This window comes from Solanum pennellii, chromosome 1, assembly GCF_001406875.1.
Source record: "Solanum pennellii chromosome 1, SPENNV200".
Classification (NCBI taxonomy): Eukaryota; Viridiplantae; Streptophyta; class Magnoliopsida; order Solanales; family Solanaceae; genus Solanum; species Solanum pennellii.
In genome coordinates, this window is record NC_028637.1 from 38,095,439 (window position 1) to 38,107,491 (window position 12,053).

Genomic DNA, 12,053 nt, shown 5'->3' on the forward strand with positions numbered 1-12,053 from the left:
CCAATTTTTTTTTAAATTTTTTTTTTACTTTTATAATAAAATAAAACTAAATGAAGCTTTTTCAACATGTTTCATCTAAAGAAATAGACTAAAATATTTTGTCCATATTGAATTTTTAAGTAAAAAACTATTTATTCATGAAATATGGTTAAACTAGTATTTTACCCAAACCATTTAGTACCCAACCTATTTTGACCCATATCAAATATGGAAGGGTTGAATGATTACCCGTTTTATGTTTACGCATTTTCAACCCGCCCACATTTGACCGAACCCGCCCATTTGCCACCACTATTTATGACTATCAGTTCAATGATGTTTGTCATTAGAGAATTCAATCATTATGATTGAGTTATGCAATTTTCATTCATTGTAAATAATTTAGGTTTGATAGACTGTGTTTCTCTAAGTAGGTGATTTAAATATTATTATTTTTTATCATATTATGCTTAAGTTTTGATATTTTGAGATACATAATTATATATTAAGTGTACTGTAATATATGAATTCCATTAGAGTTATGTTACTTGGACAAATTGAGGCTTAACCCTAGTCTTGAATATATAGGAATGAACGAGATGTGATATATTTGTTGGTATCAACATTTAGGATTTTAATTAATTGTATTGATGAGAGTAGGCTGGATCTATAGAAATATGGATGTCTATTGAATCATCTCCTTATTAATATTGTACACTTCATAGATTAGTGACGTTATAAGGCATTAAGGATAGAAAAAAATTTAGGGAATTAGCTTCCTTTACCTCTATGAAGGTAGGTTATGATTTATTTATGTCATAGAGAGACTATTAATAGTTATTTATAATCATTGATTAATTTTGAGAAATTTTCTATATATGTAATTGTTGTGGTTTAGACGATTCACGTGTTGTTTGTGATTGGTGTTTAATCCCAATATCGTGAAATATATCATCTTGAATTTATTTTCTTGAAGTAATGCCTTCAATAAATAAGACTTTGTGAAAGTGTTAATGAAGTGTTTGTTATCTAATAGGTTCAGATTAGAAAACCAAAAAATATAAAAGAATTAAAGAAAAAACAAAAAACTAATCCGAGTCCACAAAACATGTCCTGTGTGCTTAAGAAATGTAAACCCCTCAAGTAACCTAGGTTGCACATGAATTCCTCCCAAGATAAAATAGATTAACTATTAAAGAAGTTGTGGAACCTCAACCAACGATAATTTCATCAAACTTGAAATGACACCAACAAGTCACACAAAGTCACAATTGATCGATTTTGTTTTGTAAGAAATGTTTGCATAAGAAGGGAAGAATTCAATGTAGAAAAATGAGAGAAAACCTCTTTATGTATAGCCAACACAGTGTAAAGGTCACAACTCTTAGGAAAGAAAATAATAATTTAGAAAAGTCACAACATTTTGGAAAAGGCATAACCTTTCAAACGGTGACATCCCTTTAGAAAGGACACAACCTTTCATAAAGGTCAAAACCCTTCAGTATAGACACAACCCTTCAAAAGAGTAACAAAAAATAATTTCTTTTTCAAACCTTTAAAGGCCAAAAATACCCCACATGAATATGTAATGATTATTGTTAAAACATATGAATGAAAAACTGTGTGATTCGTAAATACCGATTGATTTCATCAGGACAAGTGGGTTTCTTTTTGAACTTCCAATAGTGAACATATCTAAGATATACTCGATCAATCGGTGATATCTTTGAACCATCAAACTTTGGAGTATAGCTACACAATATAAGTCACACAATAGAACATTTAGCTGATTTTTGTTCTCATTTTTTTTATAGTTTTAACCATGAACACGTCTTTGCTTATAAGTGCGTAAAGAAGTAGCCTTACTGTATTCTTCTTGAATCTTCTTACAATTCACACTTACAAATGGATTCGTAAACGTGTTATCCAATGGATACACTATTTGATATGCCTTGTATCGATCTGAGAAATTATTAAAGTCTTAATGTATTTATTATTGTTACTGAACATGTTATTATCAAGAGAATGGACCATAAAAAAATATTTTGACAATGTTGAACCGTCATCCAATGTCTTTATTTGATCTCCTAGAACCTAGATCTTGGGATCTCGAGTCTTCTTCGTAGAGTTACTGCTACAATGTGTTTTCCTCGACCATAGTCTCATTCCCTTTGATAATCTATCAACTCCCTCTCTAGACAAGCCTTTTGTAAGTTGATCCGCCACATTATCCTTTCAGTTTACATAGCCAATTATGATAATTCAACTAGAGAGTAGTTCTTTAAAGATATTATGTCTACATCATATATGACGATAATTGACGTTATACATCATTCTCCATGCCCCACCTATTAAAAAATAACTCTCATGTGTATGCATACCAGAGCTAAAAGATCTGGTAAAGAATCTTTCAAAAAAAATCGAATTTATTCAACTTCTTAAGCAACCTTATCTTGAGAGATAATCACTGATTTCATAATAGAGCACATATTTCTATTTGGAAGGTTTCCAAAAGATTGATCCTCCACAAAGAGAAAATATATATCCGCGTGTGGATTTTACTTTATTTGACTTGGTGATTCACATTACATCACTATATTATTCTAGTGCGTTTGAATAATAGCTATACTGAAAAAAATAGTTTTTAATTATCTTTAAAACAGTCAAAACTCTTTTGATTGTCATCCAATGAGTTTGACTGAGATTACTTGTGAACGGATTCAACTTACCATTGACACATGTTATATATAATTGTGGACATTCATGAAATATATCATAATTCTCAATACTATAGCTTAATCAAATTCTGAGTCACTTTTGCCTTGATTCTTTTGAAGTACAAATCTCACATTTATTGGAGTCTCCACCAAATTAAAATCTAAGTACTTGAACTTGTCAAGTACCTTTTCACTCAGATTAATAACTTCAATGACTATCGCATCAAAGTTACTTTCTAGCATATTTTTAGTAGCATTTATGTTAGAAATGTCTATTTTTATGATCAACATGTCGACAACATAAAAACAAACAATGACCTTGTGATTTGAAATGTGTTTAATGTAAAAACATTTATCACATTCATTAATCTATAATTCATTTTCGACATAGTTTGGTCAAACAATGCATATCATTGTTTTTTCGCTATATTTTTTTCCATAAAGTTACTTAACAAGTTAAAAAATTTCTTTTCTTTACCAAGAACCATAAAGCACTTGTGTTGTTCTATGAAAATTTCTTCCTCCAATTATCCAGTTTTTTTTAAAAAATTATTTTCCCGTCTATTTTTACAAATTTGAAGGTCATATACCATAACTAGAGCAACTTATAACTGAATTGATGTAGTCCTAGTAAGTGAATATGTAATAATAAGCAATGCCTTCTTGTTGTTAAAGCCAATGAAAAGAAATTTTTTTTGTATTTGTTAATTGTTCCATCAACTTTTTTTTTCTTTTGTAGATCCACTTTGAACCGAAAAGGTTATTTCTTATAGGAAGATCAACTAAATTTCAAGTATGGTTGCTCAAGATTGAATATATTTTGCTATTGATTGCCTCATTCCAAATAGAATGATTCCACAGAGGGCATAGCTTGTTCAGATATATGAGACTCATTTTCAAAGAGAAATGTTACAAAATCAAACTCGAAGAAATTAATTTGTCCATTTATTTTTACTACGCCTCTCGATCCTTTATTAAGTGACCGTTTTGATGGGCTTAATAAAAGCAGCTTTAAAAGAGTACTTTTGAAAGTGCTGAAACTTCTTTTTAAAATAAGCAGTTATGCGTTTGGATAAAAGTGCTGAAATTAAAAAAAAAGTTGTTGATGTGTTTGGCAAATAAGTGTTGATAAACAGCTTTTTAAATCAAAATGTCTGAAATACCCTTAAAAGTTGTTAACATAATAAAAGTTAATTAATTTATATTTTACAGCCAAAAATAATTATATTTTGCTATCATTCACATGTTTCGTTCTCATCACAAATTATTTATAAGAGGAATTTAAACTTATTATAGATTTTAAAGATATATAATTTGAATAGATCAAAGAACGATTTAAGATTTTATTTTAGTTTCATCCATAGGTAATAATAATTGTCTATCATTCACATATTTCTTTATTATCACAAATTATTTGTAAGAGGAATATAAATTTTTATTTAAGTTATATGTGCAACTTATTTTACATTTTAATAATATACAATTTGAATAGATCACTTGAAAGATTTAAGATTTATTTTATTTTCATTCATTGGTAATAGTAATTGTCTATCGTCCACACGTGAAAAGGAAAAAATTGAAGAAAGAGATGTTAGGGTTATGTGGGTACTTTGGAGATTATATAAAAATATTAAGGGAAAAAAGGTTAAAATGTAGTCAACTTAAAACAACTTATAAGCTAAAAAAAAAGCACCCCTACCCCAGCTTTTCACTTTTAGCTTAAAATAAGTTTTTTTTTTTAATCTTAATATAAGTTATTTTGAGTATTGCCAAACAGCTAAATAAGTAAAAAACCAGCTTTTAAGTCTGTTTGACCAGCTTATAAGCTGAGCCAAACAGGCTCTACGTACTTTGTCTTTTGGTTCATTCCAAGGTCGTTTAGAAACATAAGCTAACTATCTGATGGTTCGGACATATGAACAATAAATTGATATGATTTACTATTTGTAGCAAATATAATGAACATAAAATCTAGAGTCTCAGGTCTTGTTTTTACCTTTTTGAGAATAGTTCCCTCATTTCCTCTTCTCATATGGAATAGACTGTATTGGAAATTGTTAGATCACTAACTTTCATGTGTTATTGCGTATATATACTTAAAGGAGAGACAAGTAGTTATCTATTAGGATACAACAAAGCCTGAACAAATAAAAATTTATATTTCTCCATTTCTTAAAACACAGAAGTTCTTTTTATTTCTTGCTACCTTTACTAAGAAATAAATTATCCTCACTCTGACCGGACAAACTTTGGTTGTTCTATTTTGCTATAATGATAGGATCCCACAAATTTTTTTTGTAAACCTAAACTTATAAGCATGACATTCAACCTTTCCTTAAAAATTTGCTTTTTTTTTCTGTAAAACATTTCATTAAGTAGAGGAGAATATGTCCAGTAATTTTATGGATGATTCCATTTTCCAAATATATATATGCAAAAGAAGATTCATTTTCTCCACATCTACCATTTCTAATTCTGACAATTTTTCTATCCAATTGATTTTCAACTTGAATTTTATATTGCTTATATTTTTGATTTCTTCATCCTTACCATTCAACAAATAGACATAACATTATCTACTCCAATTGTCAATAAAATTTATGGAACATCCTTACCCCACCCCCACCCCTAGAGATGGTTTTAAATTCATATCAGAATGTTATTGTAAATCAATTCTAAAGGATTAAAATTCCCTTGCAACAAATTTATACGTATGCTTAACATACTTTGATTCAACACATACTTGAAATTTGAATTTATTGCACTAAAAGTTATGATTTCTAAGATGATCAGTTTTTGCAAGGTTTTGTAGCTAAAATGTCCTAAGCATTCATGTCATAGACAATTTTTTTCAAGTAAGAAGAAACAAAAATAATGGGTTAGAAAAGATTGTCCGTGAGGTAACTTTTTCGTACAAATATAATTGTTCTTTACTTTTTATAATTTTATCAAATATAGACATTGTTTTTGAGTAAGCACCTTGCTAGATGTCCTTTGATGAAGGACCTTTCCATAAAATTCAATTTGTCATAGAAGTACCCATGACCATAGTCTCTTGGGTCAAATAAGGACAATATGAGCCATATGTTTGTTTTACAACACAAACATAAGAAATCACTTTTCACCAACGTTCGCGTCTATACAAATAGACATATCTTTTCATGAAAAACATAATATTTCAACTGACACCTTTTCATCAAAGAATACAATTCTTTTGAAAGAGTAATATCATTTTATGATTTTATACTAATAATAACATATATTAGTAAAGAGACATTAAACGACTACAATATCAAATATACTCCAAGAATTTTGTGGGTCTAACAAAATAATTGAATGTCATTAAATTTCTTATCTAGTACATTCAAATTTAAATTAGATAGTAAGACTAAATTTGTTTCTATCACAAGTAAATCCTCCCCCCCTCCCCCCGCCACACACACACAATTTAAAGATGTTCTCAAAAATATTTTTGAGATGTTTGAAATTATTTTCCACATATTGTTTTTCCATGCTTTCAAACTGTATACCATCAAACTAAACATTGGCAACACCAAGTCTTCCGTTGGAGATTTAATCCAAGGATTCACATATTGCATGCTAAAAAATCACTAATTTTATGTTACTAGTGTTTTTCCCTTTCTATCACAACTAGACACACCAATTAGTATTCAGAATAGTAATAATAAAGATTCAATCTTTAAACAGTTGTTCTAGTTCTTCTGATCGTTAACCGGAAAAACCTTTTATTCTGATGACGCTTTAATATTCTTCATTTTAGTTTCACATTACTAGTAAACCAAAAAGGATTTTATCTATTAAAAGTAATTTTGCCTTAAGATTATCGATGAAGATTTTGTACTCTTGAAGTCAAAATATTCATTCAAACAGAGTATTTAACAAGTTGGTGAAATTTCTATATTCTTTAAAGCCATGCACAATCTTATTTGTTCATGATATTCTTATATACTTCAAACCAAAGGAATAAAAAATGAGAGGATTCAAAGTTTACAAATTTAAGACAAAATTAAATTTGTCATGGAGTAGAAATTACAAAAAATAAATAAGTAATTCTCCTCTAAATAGAATACATACTAAATGCAAGAAAGATATATTATGAGATCATCACATAATGACCATCTATCCTAACATTTAATAAATAAATCAAATAACATATAAAAGATAGAAATAATAAAAATAATCAAGGGAGATAAAGATATTACCTGATTTTTACTCTCATTGAAATTTAATCAATCAACATTGATTCCATGCAAGTTACTTTTCTTTCTATTTATTTCCTTTCCTACCTAGTTTTCATTATATTCGAATTTTCCTTAGAAGAAATTTAATTTCAATGAGAAAATAAACTCATGTTCAAATGTTGTTAGGAGAAAACATTTGTTCATTTCGTTCTTCTCATAGTTATATAAAACCAAGAATATAGGGAAAATAATCAAAGTGCACATCTTATCATTAATGCACAAAATAACTTTTCTCACTGAAAAGAAAACTGAAATGGTTCAATGCTAGAATACAATTGGGATGAAAATAAAAATCATCTTTCTCATCTATGAAAAACTTACCACAAAAAATATATTTGAACAAACTGAAGTAGTACTAATTCATCCCAAATCTCGTTTTATCTCTTCAAACGACTCAAAACACTTCATTTCCTACTTACACCTTTTGTCACGACCCATACCATCGCGATTGGCACACACACTAACGCTCAAGTGGGAGAACCATTGCTACAGCCCAACAAAGAAATTTAATCAAAGTTCTACACATTTAAAGATAAGGAAGATAATTGAAATGAAGAAATTATGTCATATCATATCATATAATATATTCATATAAAAGAGAACCTTAGCGCTGCCTACGTTGATCCACCTCAAGACAAAATTTCCTTTTAAATTTATTTGTTACCAGAACTACTATTCCCCTTACATGAAAAGATGTTACTTTTATGAAAACTTGTGAATTTAATAAATAGTTGAGACTTTTACAAAAATTTGTCATTTTTATGAAAAGTAGTAACTTTAATGAAGAGTTGTGATTTTTATCAGAAGTTTTGACTATATGAAAAATTGCGACTTTAATAAAATGTTGTGATTTCATGAAAAAAATGTGACTTTTATGAAAGGTTGTGAACTTTTCGAATATTTGCAACTTTTCCTAATAAATGTAACCTTTCTCGTAAGACACAATAAATATTTGTTCACACTACTCTTTGTTGTCTACAAATTAGGGGATTTCAACTCATTTAAAACGACAAAAATCATCATCTTATTCTTCTACTTCTGCAAAATTAAATATTCGTGTATTTTGCTCCTTTTGATTGATTTACTGACACCAATATTTTTGCTTCAATATGTTTGTGAATAAAATCATTCATTCCTAAGATGACGTAATTCTTTAAGCCTCTGGTATTGGAGGGGAATAGTTTTATAAAGGGGACATTGTGCATTTTAGTGGACTTGATTTTGTTGTTTCTATTTCATTCTATTTTTACATATCCTGTTATATTTTTACACTCATTAATTTATGCTTATGAAATTAATTGTTGTTTTTAGTACAAGTTTTGAACTCTGTTGTTTATCATTCTACAAAGTTAATGTCTTAAGTTATATTGAAAATATACACATATAGTACGTCTATTCATTATACAGAAAATAATTATTGTACTCATTTTCATGAATTCATGTTTTGATATTCTATAAATTAAAAGTAGTACATATAACTTTAGATATTATATATTTTTACATAGATATGAAATTATTACCTATCAATTGATGAAATTAATTATGCATGTTCATAAGCGATCATTTCTTTCATTTTCAAGCGTACTTTATTTTTCGAATATATTAACAAAATTTTGATTTTTCTCCTAAGCCATATATCACATTTGTTTAATTTATGAAACTTAAATGGTTCTTTTTATTATGAAGTTCCTTTGTGTATATATTCTTATTTTCTTCATTCGTTTACTTCTACTGTTGATTAAAGAACAAATGAATTATTATTTCGTGAATTATTCATTCATATGACCTTGTTTAGTTCTATGATAATAACAAATAATCAAATAAACGTTGGAATATTGGTAATACATTTTAAGAACCTATTTTCCTCATTTATTGTAAGAATATTTGTAAAAACATTTTTGCAAGTTCAATGCAATTACTACTTACCTAGTTATATAATTAATACAGAGTTTCCATAAACTCCAAAGGTTTAACAAAACACTAATAAACTATTGCGGAAGGATAACCCGTAGAACCTGAAAGTCATTATATCAAAACGAGAGAGTCACGGCATCCTGAATGAAGTTACTCACCCTTCAATCTGGCCGCGCTCAACAATCACCTAGCTGAGGTCTATCAATAGCCGACTGAGGATGACTTGTACTCAACAAAATTAAGAGCAAGCCCAGAATAAGTACAGAACCACCGTGTACTGGTAGGATCACACTTCTATCCCATTAAGTGTAACATAAGCAATTCAATAAAACATTATAAACATGCAAAATACTAAATGATATAATAATTATTATCATATGCTCAAAACATATTCATTTATAAGAGGCCATTGGTTCTATCATAAAATCCAAACAAAAACTATTAGCATAACGTAATGTGGTACCCGATCCAATGTTAATATCAGAACATCATTCTTTCAACTTCCGATCATCTCTATTTGAATATCACAAGTTGTATTTAGGAATAAATTACATGAATATATTTCCTTCTTGTGTTTACCATAGATCTTCCTGGAAATCAAGACAACTTTTGTAGAGTTCAACATATTTCCGTTAAAGATATTTTTGGTAATTTTTTAAAAAAAATTCATGTGATTGTATGTCTTCTTATTGGTTTAGCATAATTTTTAAGTTCTTTACTTCAAGTGTTAACGAGGGCCGAGAAATGAAAGAATCGATAGTAATCACTTGAAATATTTGTTTCATTATAGTAATGCGTTAAATGTTCATTACAAATATACCTAATTGAGCAATATACAAAATGATATCCTTGTATGTTGTGTTGAAATAGTGGAGCATCTGAAAGTTTTATTTTTTATATTCTTATTGAACTTTTCCTTTTTGAAAAAATAATTGGCTGCTTATTTTGGTTTTTTCTTTCCTAAAAGTTAGCATGAAAAAAATAAAAAATGATTGTTGATTATTAGAAAAGAATTTATTTTTCTATAAATTGAAGTATTTCATGTAAACTATTTACATATTATATCATTGTTATTTCAGGATCAGGAAGCACTACAATAATTTTAAATCGTGAAACATTGAGAAGAAAAGAAAATTAACTACAATGCAGTGTCGTACTAGTACATCAAACATCTTATATCAAAATGAGGCCATTTATTATTTTTATCCTGTAAGAACTATGACTTCTGCAGCAAATTGCTCTAGAATAATCTATATAAGACAAGAATCATCATCTTATTTGTATGGTACCTAATATTTTGGGAATTTGTTATTCCTTAATGGGAGCCTAATTGTTGTTATGGCTAATGGAACAAAAATATTCCATGTTTCCATTGTTTCGAGAAATCCTTTATCCTTTTGTATTCCAAAGGAATGATTCCCGAGTTCTCATTATTGTTACCACGTATTTATGAATGTACACCCCATGATTTGCGAAAGTGAATTATTCATTTGATCTTATGTCATTACCACTGCGCCTTACCGATTTTCCAAAGTTAAATTTTCTTTCGACTTCTCTTTCTTTTCTTTTCAATATAATATTTATTGCAATCTTCACTTAACTAGTTTAACTGTTATGCCATAATAACGGGAAAAAGTAGTATGTGTATTTATTCTCACAAATTATGATCTTGAATTTAGAGTTTGTTGGCCCTTCAAGACCAGACTGTGTCAATGCAGGAGTGAGTTGGTATTCATTTTTGCAGATACGAATCACATCATGTATCAGTCAATAGAAAGATCTATATGTGACAACATGCAAAACCAAAAAGGGTGTACTTCTCATTATCTATTAAAAAATTATTGTTGTATGTTCTTGGTGGTACAAAAGGGGCTTGAATATGTCCTTCCCCTATAACCCCATCCATTTATTGAGCACCAATATGGGGATGCGGATTCATAATGAATGAAGTCTCCATAAACCATGTAACCATCATGATAATGGGTCATACTTTTTAGATCATCACATAAGTTAATGTGTGTGACGACAAAGTATATGACATTGGTAGAAGCGTGGGCAAGATGCTATATCACGACTTTTGCTCATTGTTTTGGTTTTTGGTTAGAGAAACTCCCACAGAAACTATGTTATTTCATATATAACTAATGTAAGTTTGTTATTTCATTTCATTAATGAACTAACTGTTTTTTCACTTTTCCAATCTTTTATATATTGCATGTGTCTCATTTCTTTATATTTAGTCTAGTTATTAAGTAGTTGAGAAGAGCCAATGTAAGTTTTCTTCTTACTCTTTTTCAAGCTTAAGTTGTTGTTTGCATTCCAACTCGCATACTTTTACGTTCAATATACTGATTCCAGTTGACCTGCATCGTATCATGATGCAGACGGTGGTGAGCCTCTTAACAATCTAGAGGATACATTTAATCGTTTTTCAGTCTTTCTTTTTATAGGATGTTGTGGGGTTTGTCCCAACATCCATCTTAGTATTATAGAGTTCACATAGACGGTTAGGCAGTTAGTGTTGAGTCTTTTATCTTTGTAATGAAGACTTTTTGCTATGAGACTTAAGTGTCATTTTCGCCAATTTATTTACTTTATGTTATTGAATGAGACTATTATATTGATTTAAGTCTTCCACTAAGTTAACCAAGCCATACCAAATGTCTGCTCGAAAACAATGGTCATCGAATGTCGACCACGTTCATGGTATTGGCTAAGGGTGTGACAGTTCATGAACTCATTATTATCATGGTGTTGGTAAATGGAGTTCTTGAAATTTGATTTAAGCTTTGAAATGACTTAACCAATTGTTCAACCTTTTAATATGATAAATTCTTTTCCTTGTTATTAAGTAAGTTCTTCTTTATCTTCAGTCATCCATGTAAACTATGGTTTATATCACAAATAGAAGGTTTTGGAGTTCATTTGTTTCATTATATTACTAGTGGGGCATGTTATTATAAAATTAATTATCTATATTATTGTTGTAAATAGTTTGTGATGAATTTCAGTTTTGATTTTTTAGAGAAATTTTACAGGTTAATATGATGTCGGTGATAATGTAAAATTTGGTTTGCCTATTACATGTAGTAAAGGTGTATTTTGGAATATGGTAAAAAAATGACTACTAGAGGTGAACTTAGCCATGTTATGGATTTGGTTAACTGGGGTGTTCATTATC